At 38.9% G+C, this 12,043-nt stretch overlaps 1 pseudogene; it reads right to left on the bottom strand.

The window, feature by feature from the left end:
* Nucleotides 1-1,837: 1,837 nt before the first annotated feature.
* On the bottom strand, nt 1,838-3,412 carry LOC137738373 (putative pre-mRNA-splicing factor ATP-dependent RNA helicase DEAH3 pseudogene; annotated as a pseudogene).
* Between the last annotated feature and the right edge of the window lie 8,631 nt (nt 3,413-12,043).

Genomic DNA, 12,043 nt, shown 5'->3' on the forward strand with positions numbered 1-12,043 from the left:
TTGACAAATTTATTCATGTACGACACCTCAATTGCAATAAATTTTTTAGTGTATCAGAAACGGTCCAGTACATTAAATGTAATAATAAAATTGGTTGATTTTGACACTTGTGCACCGAACCATATTTCCGCACACTAAAAATTTCCACTGAATTGCAACATGAAACATGTTATATATTCATGGAAAACTTATGAACATAAAGTGAGGGCAAAAAGTCAAAAAGGCAAAAATTGAAAACCCGAAATCTAAATTAAATTCATTCATATATTTCACAGCTACAAAAGCTTCAACTGACTATCTAAATTCGGACCCACATGGTACAAGTCCACTTTGACCTCAGAAAACAAAGCTGTAGATCCAAATGTATTTATGACATTCATGGGCTTCTTTTGAGCTGCATGATCCCGCGAAGAACATCAATTCAAGAAAATTTGAGGACCATTTCCGTGCTCGTTTTTGCTGCTTCCACAAAAACTTGTCTCGTGACTTTAATTACTTACTAATTAAATCGACTTAACTATACTAAACAAATTTAAGGTAGTGATGATATGTTCAAAAACAAGCATGGAAATAGTGTGTGCATGGCGAGAGAACGATCTAGTAGCAAGTAATTAAGAAAATATATAAACTAGTACACTTAATTATAATAAGAGGATGAATTAATTCAAGAACTCGCTAGCTCCTCGATGGTAATGTTACCCCGTGCATGATCGTCGTTCATATCACTTCAGCCGGAAGACGGAAAACCGGCTCGATTTTGGGCGCTCGATCAAGAAACGAGCAGGGCAAGAACGACTTTGGTGATGAGAGATGCCAAGAAACGCTCAAGAACCGATCAAGAACGATAAATATAATATATCCATGGTTAAAAATTCAGAAATTTGTTTTGATGAGGACGTTACTTGGGGTGCAGAGTGACTTGATGAGGTAGTGGACTGGACTTTCAATTGTGAAGAGGGTTGGGACCGGAGGGGACTAATCTCTTCTCCACACCGTATCTTGGATCAATCTCGTGACCATCTTGACGGTCGCCAGGAGCCGGCTGCGAGGGGCCGGATGGGGATACCGGTGACAGCGGTGAGAGGGGAAGGCTGGCGTGGAATATTCTGTGGTGGGTGAGTTGAAGGCACAAAGAACGTAATTGTGCGCTCGACGATTCCGAAGCTGAAGTCTGATGATCGCATTCACCGTGGTGGTGGGTTTCTTGACTATGGAGGCGGTGGGGGTTTCTTGGTGTAGCATCGGTTGGGTTAGAGATGGGTGTGGCAGCGGATGTGACAAAAAGTAGGGAGACGATGACCGCCGCTGCCGCCATGAGAAGAAGCCGCGGGAGGCCGGAAGTGGAGGAGGGAAACGAAAAAGAAGAGTGAGAGCTCTTGGTCATTTTTTGGAGAGAGCGATGTGAAAGGGTGGTGGTTTTGAGAGGTGGAAGGAATTGCAGTGGTAAAGGGAGTTTAATGCAAGGGAAAGGCGCAAGAGACACATGAAGGACTTAAATTCACAACTCATTGTCCATTCTATTCCTCATCACCATTCACCAATATATATTGGATACTTTAACTTACTTTTATGTCATATTTTTAGGTCCGGGTTAAATTATTCTGAGTAATATTATTTAGATACGTAAAATTAATATACACGTATTATAAGATGTGTTAGCGATATCAAATGTTTTATTGTTATTATCTTGTCATATGAGTCACGTAAATATGTTATATAGTACCCTTACTGCCATATACTTTTAGGTCTCGTTTGGCAGCTTGGATAATACAAGTGCTACCAAATACTATTTCAAAATACTTAGGAAGTCTGTGACTCTGAAGCCAAGTTTCTAACATGATGCATAGCAAGTGATTGTTTTTATTGAAACAAGAAAATAGATGCTAACAAAACAGTCACAACTGAACAAAAAATAAAAGATAAAACACAGAACAAATAACATTCTACAAAACTAAAAAACTTCAGAACCGGCCCAGGTTCTGTACACCAGCAACGAGCCCTTCGCTGGGAATCTGGGTCACTGTGAGGATAAACTTCTTGGTTTCCACAACGCAACAGTCATTGAAAATCACCCACTCTGCCTTGTGACCCAAGCAACTGGAGGGATGCAAGCGTACCTTATCCATGGCTCCTGTCAGGTAGTGCCCGGAACCACTGCCGGATGTGCATTGTAGGTGAGCTACCTGAAACGAATATCCGGCTAACATGGCCCTCTTGATGTTGACAGATTAGTCAGGACCAGTAGTACTAATGCTAAATAACTTGAGATCACAACGAGCCATAATGCTCGCTAACTGCTGCCTAATGTTGTCTGCAGCATTCAATGCCGCGTGATTGACAAAGTTGAGCTCGTACCAGGATGGATCCTCATTGTTTTACTTGTAAGCACGATACACATTCAGCAGCGTGAGGTGATCTCCATCGACATGGATAAACCTTGCTTTTCTCAGCAGCGCAGCCGATTTTTGAGCCTCCCCCGAGGCTGAACAAGGGGACTCAACGGTACTGAAAGCATGGCACAAATGGACAAAATCTTATGTGAGCAGTTGAGTTTAGGGCAAACAATAAGCATCTTCGATAGCTGAGGATCTAAGGGGAACTCGCTCATAATCTCCCCCAGCTCGGTCCAGCGGTATTCGTCATCCATTGCTCCCAGACGCTTCAAGATCTCTATCGCTTCCATCATTTGCTCGGGATGAGGAGTCTCCACAAAATCAACTAGCATCAGATCCATGAGAACTATTTTCCTCAAAGTAAGAGCTGCCGAAGCAAATTTGGACCTACAAATTTCTGTCTGTGTGCGTCTTTGAAGATGGTTTCGGAGACTATTCTCAGTGTAAAGTCTGAAACATTTCCCGGGCCGGGTTCCCCCGGCACGTTCATGCCTCAGAGAGGCACTTGGCCTAGAAATTGGAGACACCAACAAAGATTCAACAGGGACAGGGGGGCACTGTGGGCTATATACTTTATGTGCAACCAATCCCGTGTCAATAACATAAACAATTCCAGGTACGGTTAGAGAGGTTTCTGCAATGTCTGTTGAGACGACAATCTTCCTCCCAGGAATTTGATCGAACACTTGTTCTTGATCCGATGGCGCAAGACCAAGAGTTTCCGAATACAGAGGCACGATTTTGACAGGTGCAGATACCTGAAACCGAGCAGAAGCAATTGCAATTGCTTGGTTAATTTTGCAGCACACGCTTTCTATCTCGTCCTCTTTGGGGAGGAAAACGAGTTTATCTCCGGCAGCTTCAAGATCTCCCATCTGCCATTAGATGTGTTATGCCGCAAACAAGAAATGGACTGCTTAGAATCCGATTCAACAACTACATGGTTGAGAACCAACGATAGACCCAACTCATATCCACGCCGCAGAGCCAAAGCTTCAACAGCAGCAACACACGGTGTAGGGTCAACTTATCCTTCGTACTACAAAATTGGATTGTTTGAGCGAAGAGTCCCGAGGGTATATCGAATAGAAGATAAAATTGTCCTTTTTAAAAGCGACATAAGAGAAGGAAGATTCCAAGTGCGGTTCTGTTATTGGCAAGACTTTGGGGCCCGTTGCAAGACTGCTTTACTCTTCCCTAGAGAGTTTCGGAGACAGCACCCGCATGAGATATCGTTCATCAAGATCTAGAGTTTCAGAGACAGCACCCATATGGGATATCATTCATCAAGATCTTTGAAGTTGTATGTCCCAAAAAGGCCTTCCCTTTCGCCGCATATCACCAGGTCTGTTAGCCATTTGGCGGGGTCCTTGTAAAAATCCAGTCCACAAACATCAGGTTTCCATTTTCACTCAGTTCTCGAAGTATCTCCATAGCTTCCAGATCTTTGGTAGTCATGACATCGATCGTCATCGTGCAGTCACTTTGAAGATGGGAAACATCTTCAAACCAACACACTTCTAGAAGATTTTGCACATCACCCTGTTGAATTAAAATGAAACAGATTAACTACTCCACAATTCTATCACAAATTTCAATTTAATTGAGATAAAAACAGATAAGATAAACAATAATTAAAATTAGTATTCATTAAAAATAGATTAAATTAACTGTAATAACCACAGCTGCTCAATTATCGAGGAAAGGGTCCGGAGAGGATCCATTTCCCTCATGAACTTCTTCCCAGCCTTGAATCTGTGATAATCGATGAGCTGTGGTTATTACTGTTAATTTAATCTGTTTTGAATGAATACCAATTTTAATTATTGTTTATCTTATCTGTTTTTATCTCAAATAAATTGAAATTTGTGATAGAGTTGTGAAGTAGTTAATTTGTTTCATTTTAATTCAATAAGGTGATGTGCAAAATCTTCCAGAAGTGTGTTGGTTTGAAGATGGTTCCCATCTTCAAAGTGACTGCACGATGACGATCGATGTCATGACTACCAAAGATCTAGAAGCTATGGAGATACTTTGAGAACTAAGTGAAAATGGAAACCTGATGTTTGTGGACTGGATTTTTACAAGGACCCCGCCAAATGGCTGACAGACTTGGTGATATGTGGCGAAAGTGAAGGCCTTTCTGGGACATACAACTTCAAAGATCTTGATGAATGATATCCCATGTGAGTGTTGTCTCCGAAACTTTAGATCTTGATGAACGATATCCCATATGGGTGCTGTCTCCGAAACTCTAGGGAAGAGTAAAGTAGTCATGTGATGGCCCTAAAGTCTTGCCAATAGCGGAATCGCACTTGGAATCTTCCTTCTCTTGTGTCGCTTCTAAAAAGGGCAAGCTTAATCTTGTATTCGATATATCCTCGGGACTTTTCGGTTAAACGATCCAATCTTGTAGTACGAAGGATAAGTTGACCCTACATCATGTGTTGCTACTGCGGAAGCTTTGGCTCTGCGGCGTGGATGTGAGTTAGGTATATTGTTGGGTCTGGCCCATGTAGTTGTTGAATCGGATTCTAAGCAATCCATTTCTTGTTTGCGGGATAACATCTATAATGGCAGATATGAGGCTTTTTCACTTTTAGCCAAGTGCTTGAAACTTGGACAAGCCTTTTAGGATTGTCGTTGGCCTTGGCTTCCAAGATCAGCCAATATGGCAACTAACCTTTTGGCGTCACGTAGTTGTGTAGAGATGTGTGATTTGTCTTGGGTTGATCGACCCCCATCTTCGCTTGTGCATGTCTTGAGCAAAGATGGATTTCCTTGCCTGCCTTAATGTGGGTAGTGCAAGGGGGGACGCTCAGAGCTTTGCTTCCAATGTCAGGTCTTCTACCCCTTATACTTCATGTCTATTTTTTTTGGTTTTTTGCCTTCTGTTGGACATTCGTTGTGATTTTGGCATCTTTTGCCCTAGTTTATACATTTCCAGTTTTCCAAAAAAAAAAAAAAAAAAAAAAAAAAAAGAAGATAAGTTGACCCTAAGGCCGGTTGTTTTCCTACTTTATAGGTCAGTATTTGGTCTCCCGATTCCTGTTTAATGTCAATGGTCCTATAAAAATACGGAGAAATTATTTAAAATCCCACCAACAATACAAATGCTTATTTTGAAATCCCACTGACAATACAAATGCTTATTTTTTAAAATGTAGGAAATTTACCTGGTTCGATAGAGATCAAACTCTCCCTCCTCCAAAGTTAAACCATCTTTTGGTTTGTTCAAGTCTTTTGGCTCTCCCAAGAAAAGGTATTTTTTCTAGAAACAGTTGTCTTCTTCGGGCTCCCAAAGTTTGGTAACTTGTGCGTCTGAAAACCCATTAGATCAAAGATCAAATCTTTATTAGAAAAACAAGGGCAAACCAAAACCCAGAAATCAGACACCAAAAATGTAAATCCCCAATTCGTAAAATCAAGAGCGAAGAAGAAAAAAACGAACAGAAAAACCCAGAAATTAAATACCAATATTGTAAATCCCTGATTCATAAAATCAAGAGAAAAGAACAGAAAAAATCCAGAAATTAGACACCAGAATTGTAAATCCCAAATTAATAAAATCAAGAGCAAAGAACAGAAAAAACCAAGAAATTAGACACCACAATTGTAAATCCCCAATTCATAAAATTATGAACGAAGAACAGAAAAACCCAGAAATTAGACATCACAACTGAATTGTAAAAATCCCCAACTCATAAAATCAAGAGCGAAGAAGGAAAAAAACCTTGAAGAACAAAAAATTGCAAAGAAGAAATCAATAGCGGAAGTGATGTGAAAAGAATGGCGATCTTCTTAACACGGCGCTGCTCGGTGCTCGACTCGAATTTCAAAATCTTATTTTTGAAGGGAGTAGTGCGGAAAGAATGGCTATTTTCGGTCATCTAGCCGGATTGGTTGGAGATGGCCTAAGAACCCTCAACTCAAATGTGTGACAGCCCGTCCCGAATGGGTATATTATTTTATCCTCGATAACATGAAATGACTTTTATACATTAGATGATGTTGTGTGACATGCATTTTGGTTGTGGTCCAATTCATGTTTTCCTCTCGGATTTCTTTCCATTTCCGTCAATTGTACGGACAATTTCTCAAACCACTTGATCATTCACGGATCGAGGTTGTGGATGTTGTTTTTGGACTCCTTGCAAGCTTAGGAGTCGATTTATACTCGTAGTTGGACGTGAAGATTTCATTTACTCGAAAACCAGAAAACCCCGATGAGGTGCCCTATTCATTCATCGTGATCGAAGAGGTTTTGTCAAGTTTGGAGGTGTTAAAGAGCCTAAGAACTTCTTCTCCAAGCTTAGGGAAGAACTTTGGAAGGTTTTGGACGTTAGGAAGCTCGTGTTTAACAAGTTGCAGAGGTAGCGGGATTACCGTGATTTTTCCGGCGTGATCCCGTGAGTTTTAGGACCTAAAAGTGGTAATGTTTTGTTCCTTTCATCCTAAGCTTCATTTTGGTTTAAATTTCATGAAGTTTGGTTGAAAAATGAAGAAGATATGACGATTAGAAGTTTTTCCAGTTTCCGGCGACGCAGACGGTAGCCGTCGGCGATTCCGGCGAGGATCACTGGAGAAGATGAAGAATATTCCGTCAACTTTGACGGAATATACTAACGGCGTTAGGTATATTTAACGGTATATTTCATTTTTGGACAAAATATTCCTTAAAGCCGTAAGGGTTTCTGTACGTGTGCCAGGCACGTGCCTACACATGGCCGACGCGTGAGGGCGCGTGGGTGATCGGAAAATTTTTCTAAATATATGGGGATGTTTATGGGGTTGAGTAGATCACGTTGGTATATTCAAACATCCCATTTGAGCAACGTGTGAGAAGTTATTACCTAGTTTTGTTTATGTGCTTTAAAATAAAGTTTATATAGTTGTTTCGCATATAGGTGAGACCTATCCAGAGGACGAGCATAATCAAGTGAGACTCGGGAGCTACGACCCTTCCATATATCAGTGAGTAGGCTTTTGGTTTTCAGTATATGTATATATATATATATATATATATATATATGCTTGGTATTTTTCCCAGAAAATTGATTTAAATGATTCATATGTTTTGAAATGCCATGCCAAATGTCTTATAATTAGAATATGTATTTAGTAGTTGCATACATTGTCGTTAACGCTGCGAACGCTCAGGTAAATACTAGGTGAGTTTATTGATTATTGATGTGAGTTGCATGATTATGTTGAGATGTATTTTGAACTCATAAACCTGCACCCTGGTGTTAATGCTCCCGCCGGTGGTTAGGGCACAGTCCTTCACGTGATGTTCACCTCCCGCACCATACGCTTACCTTGGATCCAAAGGTGCAAAGTCATGTCGTACAGACCACTATAGGTGGTTCCGACTTGTAGGTAACCCGCGATTATTCACACAGTCTTCACGTGATCGTAGAACTTGAGCGTATTTATTTACACCTAGTCTTGTCGTACATACCACTTTAGGTGGTTCTGACTCGTGTGTAAGTATATTTGTTGAGATGTGGATTTGAACCGTAAAGGTCACGTTAGGTGACTCCGGCTAGATGGATGAGCTCTAGATTCAGCCGTACATGTCACGTTAGGTGACTCCGGCTGATATATCATTTTGTATTAATTTATATCACCTGACTTACATATTTTTATGTTGAGATATTTGACATGACATATTTGTGGATTTTGCTATTCTGAGCATGGTTGTGGTATAGATATGTATTCTATATTCTGGGAAATTATACAGGTTTTACGGCGAGGGGTTACTATTTTTGATGATGAAACGGTTTTGAAAAGCTTTGTTTTTGCCTACTCACACTTTCTGTTTTGCATCCCTCCAGGTTCTAGTTAGGAGTGCTTATTGGTGGCTTGCGAGGAATCCACGACAACTCTGACGGATTATTACCATTGTACGATCACCTTTGGTGTTGTATAATTAGCATTCGTCCTGTTGGACTGCACTTAGGCTACTTATGATTTGATTGTGAATTCACACTTATTTTCGTCTTGCACTTATTCTTATCTAGTGCTCTAGTTGGTTTGGTTTTTGTTTATTCGCATTTCTTATATAAATATTGCTCCCGCACTATGCACATGGCTACGTCAACCTCACGTGACGGCCAGCACGTCTCGATCTAGGTTGGGGTATGTCAAATGGGCTAGGCCTAAATCCTAAACTAACAAGCAAAATCAAAACAAGAAAATACTAATATTTTCCAACACGCTTGTCAAACTCATGGCGGTACACGACCTAAATTACCAATAAAAAAAATGTGGATGCAAACTCCATTATGTTGACTTCCGATGCCAATTCCCATACAATAAGACAGTGGAGATGGATCCAGATGAGGAAATGGTGCGGGATGCCGGTCTAGTGCTGGTTCATCAGATAGGTTGCTTAGGTGCAGATTAGACACTAGAGTACACGACAAGAACAAATGACAAATGATGAACAACGACACTTTTTTTGGACTACAACGAACAACGATAATTTTCATGATGAATCTAAATTACAACAATCAAACAAGGAAATATGACAACAAACTGATACGGGACAAGAGCATATTAAATCTTGAATTCAAATCTGATATGATATCAAGTTGAAAATTAGAATACTCATAACGAAACAAGCAAACAAAAGATAAACTATGAACATTATTTTATTAAATGGAAAACAAATAAATAAGATTGTCGAGACGGTTACAAATTGAAAATTGCATCTTGACTGACTTATTTATCATACTAAGCTACAAGCTATATCTGTTCAAAAAAAAAAAAAAAAAAAAAAAAAAACTATATGCTATGCTTATAGAGAATAAAACTTAAAAAACTTTCGAAGTCTCAGATGGACTAGGTCCAAATCCTAAGGTAACATGCAAAACCCAATTAATAAAATACTAATATTTTCTAACAAAATCTTGATCAGAAAAACACGTAGTTGATCTTAATTTACAACCAAAAGTAACAATCAAATCTTGACAAAATAGCAGGACTTAAACGTAATTCAACAACAATTCACAATAATAACGGAACCGGCCTTCAACAAAATCAGTAATTTGAACGCAAAACTCAAAGGACTTCCATTATTTTATAATAAAATGATAGTGGATTCTCTCCCAAGTCGATGAGAGTTTTTCTCTCTAACTGAGACTCATTCTCACCTCTTGTGTGAGGTTTCCGTTATTGGTTTTTCTATTCAGGCGCTGACCCTAGCTATGGCTATGGCTATGGCTAGGGGTTAGTGGTAGTCATTTTCTTTTTCTTTTTGCTCTTCCCTCCCTTCTTTTCTGTTATTGTTTTTCCCCTACTATCCATCATGATCAGTGCGACCTATGCACTCTTGTTGCCATTATTCCTACTCAATTAATTCCTCATGTCCACCCAATTCATCCCCCCATCTTCATGCCCCTCGTCCATCCCCCATAGGGATGGCAATGGTTCGGTTTGGAGACGGAAATGCTATATCCATCCCCATAACCACGAAAATTAACCACATCCATAACCGCAAATTAACCATCGGTGATTATCCATAACCATATCCACCGGGTAACGGATTTTCAATTGGTTATCAGTTATATACATCTTCATAAAATATATATATATATATATTCATCCAATTGACGCATTATAAATTTTAGTAGATACTAATTCCGTCATTAAATAGCAACATCCAATTACAAAAAACTAACAATATATTTGAAGTTGTTCATGATAACATGCACCAATTTTTTGACAGTGAAACTCTTGAAGAGAGATGAATCTGATAAACTTGTAATATTTGATAATTGATATATAAAATGATTCAATGAATAATTTAGTTGAGTATAACAATAAGAGTATTGAATTGATGAGGTTGTTGGTATGCCCCATGCATGATGTTTGGTACATAATAAAGATAGTATAGGGTTTGATGCATGCATAACGAATTAGTATAGGAAGGGTTCGGTAAATTGAATAAAATTATATTATATATCAAATATATATATATATATATATATATATATATATATATTCGGGTCGGATTCGGGGATGGATACGGATTGGGAACCCCTATAGCCATATCCAAAATCATAACCGAATAAAGTTCACAGTTTTTCCTCATATCCATACCATACCTGAATTTTCATATCCAAATCTAATCCATTCGGGTGGTTATTCACGGTTATTGGGTTTAACGGTTAGAATTACCATCCCTTATCCCCCACAAATCTAATCTTCTTTATTTTCGATTTGGCTCCATCCTTCATCAATTTATACCCAAATTTGGTCTGCAGTTACTTTTAGCTGTGATCTGTCACGATACATCGAGAAGGTGTGTTGAGCTCTGGTTTACATATCGGCTCAGGTGTCCGCACCATTTTCTTCTATCGGTCTGCCTTTATTGGCAGTGTTGCTTGTGGGATTCTCACAAGTTTCTTTGTTTTCTTCTCCTTGGTGGCTGCCGTCAGAGAGGGTTTCATTGATGGATCACATGGTCTTCCTTCCTCCCATCTCTGAGGTGTTGATTGGTCGGAATTCTGGAGTAAGTCGGTGTACATGGTTCCTGCTGTTCGTGAAGTGTTGTAGAGGCGGTTGTAGCAGAAGGCTAGGGTTCTCTTTCAATGTGTCTTTGTTTTTGGGCTTTAGTCTTTGGGCTTTAACCTCTAAGGTGTTGATTGGTCGGAATTCTGGGGTAAATTAGGTGTACATGGTTCCTGTTGTTCGTGTGATGCTGCACATGCGGTTGTAGTAGAAGGCTAGGGTTCTCTTTCGGTGTGTCTTTGTTTTTGGGCTTTAGCCTTTGTTTTGGGCCTTTGTGTGTAGTTTGTAAGGTCCATTTTTGTGTTATGTATATGGTTTGGACCTTGGTGTGTAGTTTGTTTGGCCCTTTTTTATTTGTGTTTTAGTGTGGGCCTTTGTGTTGTAAATTTTCGGTTGGTAATAATTTTACTATTTGTAACCCAAAAAAAAAAAAAAAAAAAAAGAAACTTAAAGAATCAAACTTGATATGGCATCATCAATAGATCTTGTAGAATAGCATAATGAAATTACAATCATAGACACCAAATTTGTAAATCCCCAATTCACAAAGTCAAGAGAGAAGGAGAACCAAACAAAAATACTATTACACCCTATTGCATTGAGATAAATATTAGAAAAGAAAATTCATAGATATTAAAGTAATTTTACACAAAAAGAATTTTTTTAAAAATTTTCTCATCCACATATCATCAATGCATGTCTCTATCTATATTTCCCAAAATTTAAAAATTAAACTAAAAAATCTTTCATTGTTGTAAAAATTGTGGAACTGTATGTCCACATGCTTTAGCTAATAGTGAGGAAGACTTAAGAATAGTTGTGTTGTTGTTGATATGTGAGATTTTTCAAAAGACAATCATTTCATTTTTTGTAAACCTTCACGGATGTAGCTCTATATAACGAGCACTTCGTATGTGATCACAATACACAGTAAAGAAAAGAAGTGAAAGCAATTATATCAATATCTCCTTCCTCTCTTTACCTACAATCATTTTGTGTTATAGTTATAAAACTAAACAGTGTGATATTTTGCACCCGCGTTCTTGTCCCTAGCAAATGTTATTTCTCTAATTTTTACCTACTTATAACATTCGCGATCTATCTACTTCACATTTTTCTCCCAACTTCTTCCT

The sequence above is a fragment of the Pyrus communis genome, chromosome 13 (genome assembly GCF_041283825.1).
Source record: "Pyrus communis isolate YQ-2024b chromosome 13, ASM4128382v1, whole genome shotgun sequence".
NCBI lineage: Eukaryota > Viridiplantae > Streptophyta > Magnoliopsida > Rosales > Rosaceae > Pyrus > Pyrus communis.